The 18750-nt window shown below is 41.0% G+C and overlaps 1 long non-coding RNA gene across 1 annotated transcript in view; it reads left to right on the top strand.

The window, feature by feature from the left end:
* Window positions 1-620, top strand: part of LOC106580194 (uncharacterized) — a 1831-nt gene extending 1211 nt beyond the window's left edge. The window contains exon 2 of the long non-coding RNA XR_001322835.3: window positions 1-620. This exon is cut by the window's left edge and continues 968 nt beyond it. This is a non-coding gene — a long non-coding RNA (uncharacterized LOC106580194).
* The last annotated feature ends 18130 nt before the right edge of the window (window positions 621-18750 follow it).

Here is an 18750-nt window from a genome sequence, read left to right on the forward strand (position 1 = left end):
ACCAATCCCACGCTACCAGACAACAAAGACTTTCTCCCTCTCATCCTAAACTTTGCTAAATTCAACATTTCAAAGGGTAACTTGAAGCATAAAGCCCATTTTACAGTTGGTTTTGGCTCAGTAAAACCAAGTGAAACACACAAATCCCTGTCCTAATTTTAATAATGTGGTATATCTGGTATTTTTTTGTAGTAAATCTCGCTCATTTGTGCCCTTGGTCTGGAAACTCAGTCATATTTTTAGACCTATTTTCAACTTCAGTATCCAAAATGTGCTAGCTGCTCCCATAGGATATAGTAATTACAAAAGTGTATGACGCTGAAAGTAGGGATTAGGTATAAAAGCTCTTGTATGGTGTCATTAGCATTTTGGTGGGCGCTATGCTGGTCCAAAGGTTCCATGGCCACAATAAAGCTAGATTATGAATCAGAACCTCATGGTAATTTTCTACCACAATTAATTTGACCAGGACAACAGAGGACCTCCTGCCTGATGCCTTTGGATCTGCAAATAGATACTGAGAAGATGAAAGAGAGCGCCCCGGCTCTATGTATTTTACTGGTTTGTGACTCACTGACACCAGCCCCGGTTAGAGGGGAATAAAGCAGCCCAAGAGTTAATGCACACAGGAACTTTATTGAAACACAGGAGAATATGAACATGGGGATGTTTCTGTAATGGACAGAAACAGAGAGTTAATATACAGGAGATAAATACACTGGCCTGAATAGATATTTGCAAAGTACGATATAATGGGATAGAACAAGGACAGTATCTAATATTGACCTAACAACCATGTATTACATAGCAATACCTGATAAATGACTAGCATGGCAATAGTGCAGTAAGAATAATAGCAAGGACTGTATATTATACAAATAGTAGGCTATTGCACAGAAACACACAAGAGCAAGGACTCACCATTACAGACAATATCAGTAGTAACATAACAGGAATGAGAATTACATAGAATACTGCTACTCTACATACTGCAAAGATAACAACAGCGACAACTTACTTTATAGTCACTCATCCCATGCACATATGTCCACCCACATTTACAGACTGGAATAACACCGTTGAGGTGCAGGCAATATTTACTCCCGTGTAAAGCGTGGGTCAGGCTGGCTAGCCAATCAGTACCTGGAGAGACTTCATGACTATTGTCTGATTGGCTGAAGCCATGAGCTGGAGGAGATATTGATCTCTCAGGTGAGGGGGAGAAAGGGTGTGGATGGGTGAGTGTGGCTCCAGAAAGCAAATAAACAAATGCTCACACAAACCGAATGTAAGAGTGGTAATGAAATGAATTACGGCAGCAGTATTTTTATGAGCCAGCAGATGACAGTAATCCACCGTCAATTACTGAGCAGCCCAAATGAGTAGGGGCAGAGAGCAGGGGTGCAGGAGGTTTAGGTTTGAGATCAGCTGTGTAGTGTTAGGGCAAAAACCAAAATGGAGGACTGAGTTCGGGAAATGCTACTATAATCCACACCGAGCAGCTTGAGTGCCATTACTCAGAGTTGAAGTCATTAAACACTGTTCAATGGTGCTCATTTAGTAAATTTAGATCAAAGCTGAATCAATGTCTTGCAAGATCACATATAAAATACAAATGAATCGTTATAACAGAACCGAATAGCATAGCAGGTCTATAACATTACTGTTACACCAAAAACACCTAATTTCTAATGAGATTTTAGGGTGGTTAGCTGAAGCTGAATAGTGAAAGAAAAATCATATTGTAAGATAGGGTTTAGAAAGAAAACACATTCACATGTTTCATATCTTTCCATATAAAGTTGAATTGAGATTTATTGTACGTGCAGTACTGGCATGTGACAAATACAATGTGCTCTGTCAACCACTGGAGGGCACTGTTGCCTTTTCTTTTTTACTGTTGACTATTGCGAGAAAATGGAACTTTCAGGAGGAGCCATTGAAATACATGTGAACCTGGAGCAGGGATAGATAGAATAGAACATATCAAGCAATTTCTAAAGTAACCAACTGCTTTGGGAAACTCATTAATACTGTATTTTTTTTTTTTTTTTATCAGCATATTCATTCATTCAGGTTAACCTCTTACATCTAGACGTTCCGCTAGCGGAACACCTGCTCCAATATCCAATGATGGGCGTGGCGCGAAATACAAACTCCTCTAAAATCCGAAAACTTCCATTTTTCAAACATATGACTATTTTACAGCATTTTAAAGACAAGACTCTCGTTAATCTAACCACATTGTCCGATTTCAAAAAGGCTTTACAGCGAAAGCAAAACATTAGATTATGTCAGCAGAGTACCCAGCCAGAAATAATCAGACACCCATTTTTCAAGCTAGCATATAATGTCACAAAAACCCAGAAGACAGCTAAATGCAGCACTAACCTTTGATGATCTTCATCAGATGACAACCCTAGGACCTTATGTTATACAATACATGCATGTTTTGTTCAATCAAGTTCATATTTATATCAAAAACCAGCTTTTTACATTAGCATGTGACGTTCAGAACTAGCATACCCCCCGCAAACTTCCGGCGAATTCACTAACAATTTACTAAATTACTCACGATAAACGTTCACAAAAAGCATAACAATTATTTTAAGAATTATAGATACAGAACTCCTCTATGCACTCGATATGTCCGATTTTAAAATAGCTTTTTGGTGAAAGCACATTTTGCAATATTCTAAGTACATAGCCCAGCCATCACGGGCTAGCTATTTAGACACCCGGCAAGTTTAGCACTCACCAATATCAGATTTACTATTACAAAAGTTTGATTACCTTTTGTTGTCTTCGTCAGAATGCACTCCCAGGACTGCTACTTCAATAACAAATGTTGGTTTGGTCCAAAATAATCCATTGTTATATCCGAATAGCGGCGTTTTGTTCGTGCGTTCCAGAAACTATCCGAAATGGTAAATCAGGGTCGTGCGCATGGCGCAATTCGTGACAAAAAAAATCTAAATATTCCATTACCGTACTTCGAAGCATGTCAACCGCTGTTTAAAATCCATTTTTATGTCATTTTTCTCGTAAAAAAGCGATAATATTCCGACCGGGAATGTCCATTTAGCTAAACAGAGGAAAGAAAACACAGCTTTCGGTCGACGCGGGCACGAGCCTGAGTCTCACTGTACTGTAACCAGCCACTACCCAAACGCGCTACTTTGTTTCAGCCAGAGCCTGCAAAGCCACGATTCAGCATTTTGCCGCCTTCTGAGAACCTATGGCAGCCGTAGGAAGTGTCACGGGACAGCTAAGATCCTCACTCTTCAATAAACAGAGACAAGAAGAACGACACCTTGTCAGACAGGCCACTTCCTGCATGAAATCTTCTCAGGTTTTTGCCTGCCATATGAGTTCTGTTATACTCACAGACACCATTCAAACAGTTTTAGAAACTTTAGGGTGTTTTCTATCCAAAGCCAATAATTATATGCATATTCTAGTTACTGGGCAGGAGTAGTAACCAGATTAAATCGGGTATGTTTTTTATCCAGCCGTGTCAATACTGCCCCCTAGCCCTAACAGGTTAATGAAGTGAAATGGAAAAACAAGATTGCTTTGTGTGCATTTGTGTTTGGCTCAAAAGAGAATGAAACACTGTCCATCTTAACCACCAGAGAGCAGTATTTATCTATCAATGAAGTGGCATCCTATTCTCGCCACAGATCAAACATCCACACTGAATGATTTAAGTCCTCTGGAGTAATTTAGTCCACTGATGGCACACTATTCCAGGACTAGACCTCCATGCTCCATTAACTGTAATCCCTAAAGTGATCAACTTCACCACAGAACGCCTTTAACTTAATTTCCATTAGCATAACTCACATTTTCACATGGAGAGCTTGGTAAACCCTCGCTAACAGACATGCCAGAGCATCACAATCCCCTCCTACTGCTCTGTGGCACGCTGGATCAAAACACTGAAGCCATCTCTGTCACCTTAACGTTCTGTCTCTGACACACACACACACATGATAAACCCACGCATAAACACACACACACAGCAGGGCAAGGTAGGTAGATGATCTACCTCCCATGACAGACAAAGATTGTTGTAACATAATATGCTGGCAAAAAAATATGACTAAATCAGAGCTCAGCTATAGGATGTTGACAGTATAATGTTGTCATGCATCATAAAGCTGCTTATGCGTGTCTGTTTTTATTATCAATAATGCTGTTTATTGCCGTCTGGTGTGTGTGGTGCTATAGCTGAGCTCTGTAGGATTATCCTAATACGTTTCTGATTAGTGTACGTTAAAGGCCAGGACACAAGCTGGCCCACTGCTCTACACAGGTCAGCACAACCGTTTGATTGGCTGGGAAGATTGCAGTTGGAGTCGCTATGGTGATGGTGCTGAGCTAGATGCCCAGACAGTAGGAGCCATTATACATCACCCGGGCAACCATAGCCAAGTGGCGGGAGACAGCACATCCTGGGACCTTGGCTTGTGTGTGTGAAAGAGAGTGTGAGAGAGAGGGAAAGACAGGGTACAAACTGTTGTGCTGTTTGAGAAACAGACGCCTCACAAGTCCTCAACTGGCAGCTTCATTAAATAGTACCCGCAAAACACCAGTCTCAACATCAACTGTGAAGAGGCGACTCCGGGATGCTGGCCTTGTAGGCAGAGTGGCAAAGAAAAAGACATATCTCAGATTGGTCAATAAAAAGAAAAGATTAGGATGGGCAAAAACACAGACACTGGACAGAGGAACTCTGCCTAAAAGGCCAGCATCCCAGAGTCGCCTCTTCGCTGTTGACGTTGAGACTGGTGTTATGCGGGTACTATTTAATAAAGCTGCCAGTTGAGGACTTGTGAGGAGTCTGTTTCTCAACCTAGATACTAATGTATTGTCCTCTTGCTCAGTTGTGCTCTGGGGCCTCCTACTCCTCTTTCTATTCTGGTTAGAGACAGTTTGCGCTGTTCTGTGAAGGGAGTAGTACACAGCGTTGTACCAGATCTTCAGTGTCTTCGCAATTTCTCGCACGGAATAGCCTTCATTTCTCAGAACAAGAATAGACTGACGAGTTTCAGAAGAAAGGTCTTTGTTTCTGGCCATTTTGAGCCTGTAATCAAACCCACAAATGCTGATGCTCCAGATACTCAACTAGTCTATAGAAGGACAGTTTTATTGCTTCTTTAATCAGAACAATAGTTTTCAGCTGTGCTAACATAATTGCAAAAGGGTTTTCTAATGATCAATTAGCCTTTTAAAATGATAAACTTGGATTAGCTAACAACGTGCCATTGGAGCACAGGAGTGATGGCTGCAGATAATGGACCGCCTATGTCGATATTCCATAAAACAAATCTGCCGTTTCCAGCTACAATAGTCATTTACAACATTAACAATGTCTACACTGTATTTCTGATCAATTGGATGTTATTTTAATGGACACATTTTTTTTTGCTTTAATTTCAAAAAGAAGGACATTTCTAAGTGACCCCAAACTTTTGAACGGTAGTGTATACATAAACAGCACCCGCATCAAATCTCAACTTACTTTTACTAATACACACCGTCACTCACATGCACACACAGAAGGTGAGCTGTCTGCGAAGAGATAAGAGACTCTGAAGGTGGAAATTAGTTTTGGCGCCTGACTGCTCCTGTCTCACAGGTCATGTGACTAAATCCTCTCGTCATACAAACATGGACATAGAAGACATCCAGCAATCTGCTGTTAAGACTACCTCTGTGTGTGTGTGCGCGTGCGTGTATGTGTGCGTGTGTGTGTGTGGAGCTCATTTGTATAGTGAAGGTCTCTGGTGACCATGAGGGGTAATTGGTGGCAGATAAACACTGGTTATTGAGCAGTGTGTGAATTCACCAATCGGAGAGGGATTTACAATGTTTAGTTTAAAGCGTAATTGCTCTTGAGTTCCCTGAGAGACTTGCCAGAGCCATTAGCTGTTGTTCTGAGTCTATGCCTTGGCTGTGTGTGTGTACGTGTGCAATTCAGTATGAGTGTGTGTGTGTGTGTGTGTGTGTGTGTGCGCGGGCGTCTGTGTGTGTGTGTTTTCCTACCTTGGCTCCCCTCCAAGCTTTGAGAGCTAATTGGAATTAGAATAACATTCCTCAAAGGCCATTCATTTAGTGAAAGGCTGAGTGCAAATGACTGAGCGTGTTAGAAGCAGGAGAGCACTAACAATCGGCGCTAACACTTTTTATTCTGATTTTAACGAGGGGTAATCACTCGGCTGGAGAGCAAGAGGAGTAAAAGCGGGGGAAAAAGACAAGTAGGAGGCACCAATTCTCTCTTCTTTCAGTGATGAGTCACGGCCTTGTTTCGGCCACTCTGGGATGATTAGAGATGCACAGTTACAGCTTTTATTTATTACTGTAGAACTCACCATAGTACTACTGTCACTGCCACTATACTACAGATAATACTCTTGAGTCGATATTCACATAATAATAAGGAATTCCCCTTAACCACGCCCACAAACTGGGGAAAACAAACATTCTTTGCTATTGACCCCCATTGCAAAAGAGCCAACTTTGTAGTAGATTTTATGTTATACAGAAATAACAAAACATGCCAAAAAGCTGCTGTGTGGTTCAATGTATAGTAACCAGGTCAAAACTACCGATATACGGTTCGCAATGCTCCCATGTAGGGAAATAGAGCCTGCGAGAAGAGCCCTGCGGATTCAGGCTATTCGCCGTGGGAAATGTGGGGACCCGGTGTCCAAGTAGGCTACACGTATGTGTGTGAACAACATTTAATCACAGGTAAGAGTTTTTACTTGTTCAGTATAGTCTGTTGTACCTTCACTCACTACTTGTAGCTGTTTGGTCAGTTTGTTTGTGTTGTTGGTCTTGGCTAGCTTAACGTTCCGGTCGGTAGCTTGCTAGCACTCACTCATTCACGTTGCTGCTAGCACCGTCATGAAAAGGGGCATGAGGGAAGCCCTACAATATTAAATTTGTCTATGTAGTGAGGACTCTCGGGAGCAAGCAATGTTAAAAAGTAATCTTTAGACGTAATTTTCTTAATGTAGTTTTGTAATTGAGTAAAACAAGCAGACAACAAAATTGCATTTGAAAAAGGTCAAGTACAGTATTTGCTGTGCCAATGGGATAACCTAGCTGACATTCTACTGTATTTAATATCGAATGGGACTATAGTACAGACACTCCTACTATACTACAGATACTGCAATTAAGCAAAAAGGTACGAGGGCGTGTGGTATATGGCCACGGCTGAGGGCTGTTCTTACGCACAACTTAACGCGGAGTGCCTGGATACAGCCCTTAGCCGTGGTATATTGGCCATATACCACAAACCCCCTGATGTGCCTTATTGCTTTTATAAAACAGGTTACCAACGTAATTAGAGCAGTAAAAATAAATGTTTTGTCATACCCGTGGTATACGATATACCACGGCTGTCAGCCAATCAGCATTCAGGGCTCGAGCCAGCCACCCAGTTTATAACTAGAGTTAAAACCGTCACTATACTACAGATACTGCCATTGTAGTACAGTCTACAAAATCACTATACTACAGGTACTCCCACTATATTACTGGTACTGCCACTCTACTACATATAGTACATTATACAACAGTTGGGTCTAATCCTGAATGCTGACTGGTTAAAACCTCATTCCAGCTGGTGTCTATTCCACAAGTTACCTCCGGCTAAATCTATGACGTTAAAATGCCTATTTACTCTGTTCCATCTGACTGCGCAATCCACTGTCTCATCAGGCCAGCCAATTTATAAACTTGATCTCCACTATAAAAAGCATCTACACATTATCTGACAGTTACTTTAGACTAACTTTTTGTTTTCAACAGCAGAGATTTGTATAAACCTTGCTGTCTGTCTCTCCAACATTTGCAACATTGTTTCAATATTCAAATTTGATCTCCAGCTATAACATTGGCATTAACTTGTCGGGACGAGACAGACAGGCAGGCAGCTTTTCTCAGCCAGTCAAAATCATGAATCAGCATAATTTTATTGGACATATACAAAGAACTATCAATAGAATCATGTAAAACAAAACAAACTGCAGCTAGTTTGCTTTCTTTCCAGGTTTAGTTTGAAGTGATTGTGTTAAACTGGGTTGTTGGCTTGCTCCTCTGAACAGTGTCCTGACAAGATAGCCCATTTTCTATGCCAGGCGAAATCGCGCCTCATTTGCTCATTGTTACAGGTGTCCAAATAAATGTCACTAGAAAATACCTTAAAAAAATGCAAATGCAGCTACTTTGCTGTTATTCTGGCTCCACTTTTTGACGTTACTGTAAGCTAGCCATAGTTGACTAGCTAGCATGCAAAGGATAAGAATTGATAGATACGAAACAAAAAGACTGAGACTGGGTCTCTGGCAACCGAACTGATAGAACAAATGACCAGCTTGTGGAAGGATAGTCCTCGTAGCTGGGGTTTGGAGGATATATTGGCACGATTTGCCGGCCCTTGACAAACAACACCCTTGTTCTCTGGCATTATCACTTACCTATAAACTGAGTATACAAAACTTTAGAAACAACTTCCTAATATTAAAGTTGAATCTTTCGGGGCAAGGTGTCGAAAATGTTCCACAGGGATGCTGACTCCAATGCTTCCCACAGTTGTGTCAAGTTGGCTGGATGTCCTTTGAGTGGTGGACTATTCTTAATACACATGGGAAACTGTTGAGCTTGAAAAATCCAGCCGTGATGTAGTCCTTGACAAAAACCGATGCGCCTGGCATCTACTACCATACCCTGTTCAAAGGCACTAAATATTTTGTCTTGCCCATTCACCCTCTGAATGGCACACATACACAATCCATGTCTCAATTGTCTCAAGGCTTAAAAATAATTGTTTCACCTGTCTCCTCCCCTTCATCTACACTGATTGAAGTGGATTTAACAAGTGACATCAATAAGGGATCATAGCTTTCACCTGGATTCACCTGGTCAGTCTATGTCATGGAAATAGCAGGTATTCATAATGTGTTGTATACTCGTAGTATAGTCACTATAGTATCCCTATACTACTGGCTATTTTCCATATACTATTTGTACCTGTACTATCACTGTAGGCTGATTAGAGATGCATATACAGATTTTATATATTATAGAACTTACAATATGTCACTATACAATATAATATTTTCTTACAGTTTCACTATTAAATATGATGCACTCAATAAAGTGAGCAATACATAAATCATTAAATCTAAACAGAGAGAGTGAGTGCCGGAAAATGATGGTAGCCTACCATCACTATACTACTGGTACTGTCACTGTAGACTGAATAGAGATGCAGATACAGATTTTACATATTATATCATTTACAATATATGTCACTATACAATATAATATTTTCGTAGAAAGTGACATTTTAAAGCTACAACCCTTGTCTTTTTGGAAATTTTACAAACATCTGACTGCTGGCTATGTCATAAGAATCTCCAAGCTGAAAATGTCTCAGTTCTTCCATGGCCTGCATACACACCAAACATGTCACCCATTGAGCATGTTTGGGATGCTCTGGATTGCCAGCGTGTTCTAGTTCCCGCCAATATCCAGCAACTTCGCACAGACATTGAAGAGTAGTGGGACAACATTCCACAGGCCACAATCAACAGCCTGATCAACTCTATGTGATGGAGATGTGTCACGTAGCATGAGGCAAATGGTGGTCACACCAGATACTGACTGTTTTCTGATCCACAACCCTGACTTTTGTTTATAAGGTATCTGAGAACAACATATCTGCATATCTGTATTCCCACTCAGGTGAAATCCATAGATTAGGGCCTAATGAATTTATTTCAATTGACTGATTTCCTTATATGAACTATAACTCAGCAAAATCTTTGAAAGTCAAGTCACAAAAAGTGCAAATATTTAGTATGCATGAAAAGGGTACATCCATTTCCTTCTTATTCCACATGACCTTGTATGCACCCTTCACATATACCGTTGATCTATCTAGTCTGTTTACAATAGGAAAAGCGAATGGGAAAAGATGTTTGAAGTTCTCACCTGTTAATCTTATTTAAAAATGGTAAAAAACTCAATAGCTTGAAAGCCCTGATTGCTAGGGTCATACAATATACAGTTGAAGTCGGAAGTTAACATACACCTTAGCCAAATACATTTAAACTCAGTTTTTCACAATTCCTGACATTTAATCCTAGTAAAAATTCCCTGTCTTAGGTCAGTTAGGATCACCACTTTATTTTAAGAATGTGAAATGTCAGAATGATAATAAAGAGAATGATTTATTTCAGATTGAATTTATTTGATCACATTCCCAGTGGGTCAGAAGTTTACATACACTCAATTAGTATTTGGTAGAATTGCCTTTAAATTGTTGGGTCAAACATTTTGGGTAGTCTTCCACAAGCTTCCCACAATAAGTTGGGTGAATTTTGGCCCATTCCTCCTGACAGAGCTGGTGTAACTGAGTCAGGTTTGTAGGCCTCCTTGCTAGCACACACTTTTTCAGTTCTGCCCACAAATTTTCTATGGGATTGAGGTCAGGGCTTTGTGATGGCCACTCCAATACCTTGACTTTGTTGTCCTTAAGCCATTTTGCCACAACTGTGGAAGTATGCTTGGGGTCATTGTCCATTTGGAAGACCCATTTGCGAAGCTTTAACTTCCTGACTGATGTCTTGACACATAATTTTCCTTCCTCATGATGCCATATATTTTGTGAAGTGCACCAGTCCCTCCTGCAGCAAAGCACCCCCAAAACATGCTGCTGCTACCGCTGTGCTTCATGGTTGGGATGGTGTACTTCGGCTTGCAAGCCTCCCCCTTTTTCCTCATAACATAACGATGGTCATTATGGCCAAACAGCTCTATTTTTGTTTCATCAGACCAGAGGACATTTCTCCAAAAAGTACGATCTTTGTCCCCATGTGCAGTTGCAAACCATAGTCTGGCTTTTTTAAGCGTTTTGGAGCAGTGGCTTCTTCCTTGCTTAGCGGCCTTTCAGGTTATGTCGTTATAGGACTCGTTTTACTGTGTATATAGATACTTTTGTACCCGTTTCCTCCAGCATCTTCACAAGGTCCTTTGCTGTTGTTCTGGGATTGATTTGCACTTTTCGCACCAAAGTAAGTTCATCTCTAGGAGACAGAACGCGTCGGTTGCGTGGTCGGCGCGTGACGGCTGCGTGGTCCCATGGTGTTTAAACTTGCGTACTATTGTTTTTACAGATGAACGTGGTACCTTCAGGCATTTGGAAATTACTCCCAAGGATGAACCAGACTTGTGGAGGTCTACAATTTGTTTTCTGAGGTCTTGGCTGATTTCTTTTGATTTTCCCATAATGTCAAGCAAAGAGGCACTGAGTTTGAAGGTAGGCCTTGAAATGCATCCACAGATACACCTCCAATTGACTCAAAGAATGTCAATTAGCCTATCAGAAGCTTCTAAAGCATGACATCATTTTCTGGAATATTCCAAGCTGTTTAAAGGCACAGTCAACTTAGTGTATGTAAACTTCTGACCAACTGGAATCGTGATACAGTGAATTATAAATGAAATAATCTGACTGTAAACAATTGTTGGAAAAATGACTTGTGTCATGCTCAAAGTAGATGTCCTAACTGACTTGCCAAAACTATAGTTTGTTAACAAGAAATTTGTGGAGTGGTTGAAAAACGAGTTAATGACACCAACCTAAGTGTATGTAAACTTCTGTCACTATAAAATATAATATTTTCTTACAGTTTCACTATTAGATGTGGTCAAAATATGACGCACTCAATGAAGTGAGCAATACATAAATCATTCAATCTAAATAACAAAACAGCTATGGAGAGAGAGAGAGCGAGAGAAAAATATTAAGAGAGAATGGCAGCAAATGACTGAGGTCATTAGGAAGACAGAGTGGGAGAGAGAAAGTGAGGATGATTGAGTGATTTGTATTTATTATGGATCCCCATTAGCTGCTGCCTTTTTGCGGTCTGGCAAAATTAAGGCAGTTATACAATTTTAAAAACATTACAATACATTCATTACAGAATTCACAACACACTAAGTGTGTGCTTTCAGGCCCATACTCCACTATCACATATCTACAACGCAAAAACCATGTGTAAGTGTGTGCATAGTGCGTATGTTATCATGTGTTTTGTATGCAAGTGTCTGTGCCTGTTTGTTTTACTTCACAATCCCCATTGTTCCATAATGTGTAATATAACCTGCTTTATAAATATGGTCCTACTGCTTGCATCAGTTACCTGATGTGGAATAGAGTTCCATGTAGTCATGGTGCTATGTAATACTGTGCACCTCCCATAGTCTGTTCTGGACTTGGGGTCTGTGAAGAGATCGCTGGTGGCATGTCTTGTGAGGTATGCATGGGTGTGTGCTAGTATTTTAAACAGACAGCTCGGTACATTCAGCTTGTCAACACCTCTTACAAAAACAAGGAAGTTAATCTCTCTTCCACTTTGAGCCATGAGAGACTGACATGCATGTCATTAATGTTAGCTCTCCGTGTACTTTTAAGGGCCAGCCATGCTGCCCTGTTCTGAGCCACTGCAATTTTCCCAAGTCCCTCTTTGTGGCACCTGACCACACGACTGAACAGTAGTCCAGGTACAACAAAACCAAGGCCTGTAGGACCTGCCTTGTTGATAGTGTTGTTCAGAAGGTAGAGAGAGCAGTGAAATGCCAATGGAGCTTGTAGAGCATTTAGTGAGGGGAGAGGCAGCATCGATTCACCCGCTCTAATCTGGCAGCAGTGTTTGTGTATGTGAGTGAGATAGAGATGGAAAGACAAGAGGGGAGACAGACTGGACTGGGAGGGAAGATGAAGGGAAGGGAGAATGGGGAGGAGAGGGATAAAGATAGAAGGGATGGAGAGAGAGGGGAGTGGAAAGAGAGAGATGGAGAAAGATTTCAGATGATATGGGGCATTGACTGTAGGCGGGCCCAGTGTCTGCCCCCATCTTTACTCCTGACGTCCCCCCCCCCTCAAGGAGTGATGGAGTGAGCAGAGCGTGCCCCCTCCCCCTCCCCTCCCCAGTTTATCACAGTGCTTCTCCACATGAAGGATTTTACTAAACTCACTGAGCGGAAAATGGGCAGTGGAGAGGCCGCAAGAGTTTCATCGAAGAGACATGCATATGCAGAGACGTACGCACACACAGATGCACTCTTTTAGTGCATGCAAAAACACACACACAAACATAGATATTTTCACTGACTATTTGTAATTGATCTAGTGCACTGGTAAAGATTATCATTATTAACATCAGCATGATTATTTTCGGTGTAGGGCACCAAAAACAGAGGGCTTTGCCTCATTTAGGGTGCTAGCTAATGAGATAACATGACTGACCAAGGTGTGAGGAGTGAGTAGTTTTGGAACAACCCGCAACATGGTTTATGAAGAGGACCTAAAAACTAACTTGTGGCCACTGTGGCAGGTATATGAAAAAAATCTACCAGCCACTCAGAATTCTTACCAGCCAATACATTTATTCGCCATAACACAAAAACAGGTTTCGGATTGTCGCTAGTTTTTTTCAGGTTTTCAACTCTCAAAAATTCACTTTTTTAATCAAATAACAAAATATGATTATCCAAGTACACAAATGTTTAAACCACATATGGAGATCACTTGAGGTCTGGGGAAGAAAATATATATATTTTAATGGTATAGTTGCTATTTATTTCAATTGCACACCTCAAGAAACTGGTGTTTGGCTGATGGTGTTTCTGTACAGCACGCACAATAAATAGCAGTTTGCTAAACAAACGTTCCTCGTGCCCTCTTTCTTCGTCTCCTACTCAAAACCTATTGGATAAGAAAGCCAGAAGCCCCTCTCCTCTGACCTTGTCGTCCAATGGGTTTTGAGGAGAAAGGACATGCAATTGACTATGCAATTGAGATCTTTCCACAGGTATTCCCATGCTGTCTTTAGAAAGTTGCAAAAACAAATCATTGATACAAATCATTGATGCATTCATTAATATTATTTACATGTGGGCATTGGATTGAACGAATCTGCGCTCACTCTTTTCTGTGGGAACTGGGAAACAACTGCAGTGAAGCCTATCATTACTACCATTATTATCTGGGTGATTTTTTACCTGGTCGCACTGGTGCTCCCAAAATAAAATGTCAGGTCGCACAGCAAAATATCTAGTCGCATATGCGACCAAAATAGAGCCCTGCCTACACTAATATCACCTCATTTTAAAATACTTAGCCTGTGCAACCCTTGTCTTTTTGTAAATTCTACTAAAATCTGACTGCTGACAATGTCATAAGAATCTCCAATGTCCCTGTTCTTCCATGGCCTATCACGACTCAGGATATGATCCAGATGCAGACACGGGAGGCAGATAGTACAGTTCTCAGATGATTTATTATAAACATGGGGCAGGCAAGGAGCAGGCAGGGATTCGTTATCAGGTCAGAGTCAGGCAGGTACAGGACGGCAAGTAAGCTCGAGGTCAGGGCAGGCAGAATGGTCGGAACTGGGAAAAACTAGGAAACAGAACTAGAGAAACAGGAAGGCGGGAAAGAACGCTGGTAAGACAAGACGAACTGGCAACAGACAAACAGAGAACACAGGTATAAATACACAGGGGATAATAGGGAAGATGGGCGACACCTGGAGGGGGGTGGAGACAAGCAAAAAGACGGGTGAAACAGATCAGGGTGTGACATGGCTTGCATATTCTCCAGACATGTCACCATATGAGCATATGAGTTTGGGATGCTCTGGATCAACAGCGTGTTCCAGTTCCCGCCAATATCCATAACTTCGCACAGCCATTGAAGAGGAGTGGGAGAACATTCCACAGGCCACAATCAACAGCCTGATCAACTCCATGCGAAGGAAATGTGTCGTGCTGCATGTGAAATCCATAGATTGGGCCTAATGAATTTATTCCAATTGATTGATTTCCTTATAAGAACTGTTTGTAAAATCTTCAAGTCAAGTTACAAAATGTGCAAACATTTAGTATGCATGAAAAGGGTACACCCTACACCAGGCCTGGGCAAATCTTTTCCATGGAGGGACACATTAGAATATATTTTTGCCATCGCGGGTCAGAATCATATTACAGGATTATACATCATGTGTATGACTGTGTTGATAGATATGCAACTTTTTTAACATGCACAGAAACAAACCACATCCATGTTCTCCTTTTGGTAGGTATTTTCATTATTAAACATGCAATGAACTACACGGAGTAAAAAGTACACTGCATTTAGCACCACGGACAGAACTCTTGGGTATGCACAAAAACACAAGAAAGAGAGAGAGCTGAACATTACATTTAAACTACTCAATCAGTGTGAGGAGCTAAGTCTCTGATGGGCATTGACTAGAGCAGTGAAGTCGGGTATAGGTTCTGAAGTCGCTATGCACAGGATTGCTGAGAGGTGAGAGTCAGTAAGAGATGATCTGTGCCTTGACTTGTTATATCGCTGAAAATGTCTGTTCACATGCATAGGTTGATCCAAACAGTACAAACATCTGAGCATGACTCCCAATCTTTGGAAAGTTTTGTTCATCGAGAGATGCATAGAACCTTGTCAGTGACATTGTTTTGAATAGTTCTCCAATCGCTGCATCAGACTGAAGATCGATAAGCGCAAGTTGCCGGTCAGTGGGAGCATTATCCACATTGAAGGTGAAAGGAGAGGCAACTCACCGCTCAAGGCATGCAGCAGTGATGTATACTTCTCCCGCTGGTCATCTGATAGGGAACAGACTAGTAGTGTCAGAAGGTGGGTGAGATTGTTGGCTTCTATTTGGCGGGTCAGGAGGAGTAATTTTCCCTTGAAGTCATTGACAAGGCTGTACATCTGATGTGCAAAAAGGCCCATGCCTTGTAGTTTGGAATTCAATTCATTCATGAGCGCCATGAAGACAAAATCAGCCAACCATTCTTTTTCTTGGGATATCCACATATTTTCCTTTCATTTGCAAAAACTCAGCAATCTCCGACTTCAGGTCCCACACCATTGTAAGCACCTCCAAACTCACGTTTGTGTGGTAGGTGAGATCTGCATGAGACAAACTGCCTGTGGTTTAAAGATTTTGCTCTTATGAAGTTTACCACTTTAGTGACTGTATCCACAACATGGCTCATTTTCAGAACACATTTACAGCACCTCCTGATAAGTAATGCAATGCAGGAACATCATTTTCTGATCTTGTATCCTTTTCAAAAGGCCAACGTTTTTTCCTGTCAAGTTTGGGCACCCATCAGTGGTCACACTGGATAACTTTTCAAAACTCAAGTCACAGCTTTGCCACACACTTATTAACCTCCCCCAATAAATCTCCAATACATTTCCTTGTGGTTGTGCTCTTCGTTGACTGCACTGAAGCAAGCTCCTCTGTAATTTCAAAGTATGGGGTTATGCCTCGTAACAATATCAACAACTGCGCCGTGTCACGTGCATCACTGCTCTCATCCAGGGCCAAGGAGAAATAGGTGAAATTCTTTACCTTGTCTTTCAACTGTTGTTCTATATTCTCTGCAATGTCCTCAATACTCTGTGTCACTGTTCATCTTGACAGGGAAACAATTTCAAACAACTCATTCTTGTCGGGGAAAAGTATTGCTGCCGAGGCAATTAAACATTATTTAATTAATTCGACCTCAGCGAATGGCTTGCTATGTTTAGCAATTTTGTAGGACTAGCTCTGATAACTCCGTCGTTTGCTGAATGCAGTTTTGTGAAAAGCCCTTGCTGCTTTTGCAACTGAGAAGGCAACTCTTTCGATGCACTTGCCCTCTGCTCAGAAGACATATTCCTATATTTCTCTGCATGCTTCATCTGGAAGTGTCGGGACAAGTTGTATTCTTTCAAGACAACGATGCTCTCTTTGCACACTAAGAACACAGCTTTCCCTGATACCTCAATAAAATAATATATTGATGTCCACTCTTGCTGGAACACCCTACATTCATTGTCTACTTTCGTTTTCTTAAATTTTAATTAAATTGCGCAATTACTAGCTAGCTACTATTTGTAACTGTGACGTGTGTGTCAGCCTGTCAGTCCCTGTCTGTCCTTGTGCAGGTATTTATACGTGCCTTCAAAATAAATGTCCCACAAGCGGTGGGAGTTGAATCATTACACAAACTTCAAACTTGATTCAATACAGCCCGCGGAATCATGCTCAGATCACATCATTGGGCATTTAATTTGATAACATATACGTTTTTCAAAACTTGACTTTCGCAAATTCTTCATGTGATCTGAGCATGATTCCGCGGGCCGTATTGAATCAAGTTTGAAGTTTCCTCACCTGTTGGTCTTATTTAAAAATGTAAACTAAACTGAACTTGACAGCCCTGATTGCTAGGGTCATTTTAAGGTGACAGGTTTGAAAATTCATTCAGCCATTTTGGCAGTTACTCACTACCCAAACCAGACGCAACAGGACAAGAGATCTCATACTGCTATCTAGTGGATGAATTTGGAATCAGACCGGGAATATATTAACATCAATAAATAGGTAGAACATTTTTTCCTTTAGGACGAAAAATTACTTTGCACAAGCCCTGCGCTTTTAAAATGGAATTTATGCATGTAAGTATACTGAGATGAGATGGAGGCCCATGGTATAATCTTCAGTATAATCACTGTCTATTTCATAATATCGCAAAATAGACTTCTGATACCGAAGATTATAACTTATTTACATTTTTCTAAAGAGTAAACACTCTTGAAGTACACATTTTGGAATGTTTTCTGTTGTTGAAAGTAAAGAAAAAGAACAGACAACAATAAAAGGTTGTCATTCTTCATAAATTCTCATCAGATATTTACATCACATTAAACAGATCGTAAAGAAGGTTATAATGAAAGTCATAATCATGGCATGTAAGTATCTAAGTTATTGTTGTACATGTGCTCAAGCTCTGGAAGGTTATAAGCAGAAAACTGATAATGGTGAGAGTAAGAGGGTGCTAGCTAAACAATCATATACGAGGTATAGTATAGTCATATATAGCGCAAATATAGGTACAGTAGTCATCAATGGTATAAAAGTACAAAAAAGTTGTGGTTTTATTTACATTGTCAACAGCTCTCGAACACTGACATTACTATACAACTATAATCTCAATCCTCTGACAGGAAAAGTGGAAGGGTTGCAGTATTGCACACACACAATTACACTGCCAGGACTTGGTGTGTGAGAGTTTTGAAACATTTGGAGTTTATAAAAAAGGGAGCTGGTGTTGATGCCAGAGAGTAGCGTAGTGAAGTTGGGAGGAGATGAATGAGGGTTTTAGCACCGGACAGGAGAGGGAGGACCTGGTGACGCCAGAGTTCCTCTGTCCAGTGTCTGTGTTCTTTTGCCCATCTTAATATTTTCTTTTTACTGGCCAGTCTGAGATGTATATTTTTCTTTGCAACTCTGCCTAGAAGGCCAGCATCCCGGAGTCGCCTCTTCGCTGTTGACGTTGAGACTGGTGTTTTGCGGGTACTATTTAATAAAGCTGCCAGTTGAGGACTTGTGAGGAGTCTGTTTCTCAACCTAGACACTAATGTACTTGTCCTCTTGCTCAGTTGTGCATCGGGGCCTCCTACTCCTCTTTCTATTCTGGTTAGAGACAGTTTGCGCTGTTCTGTGAAGGGAGTAGTACACAGCTTTGTACCAGATCTTCAGTGTCTTGACAATTTCTCGCATGGAATAGCCTTAATTTCTTAGAACAAGAACAGACTGATGAGTTTCAGAAGAAAGGTCTTTGTTTCTGGCCATTTTGAGCCTG

The sequence above is a fragment of the Salmo salar genome, chromosome 20 (genome assembly GCF_965601325.2).
Source record: "Salmo salar chromosome 20, fSalSal1, whole genome shotgun sequence".
Classification (NCBI taxonomy): Eukaryota; Metazoa; Chordata; class Actinopteri; order Salmoniformes; family Salmonidae; genus Salmo; species Salmo salar.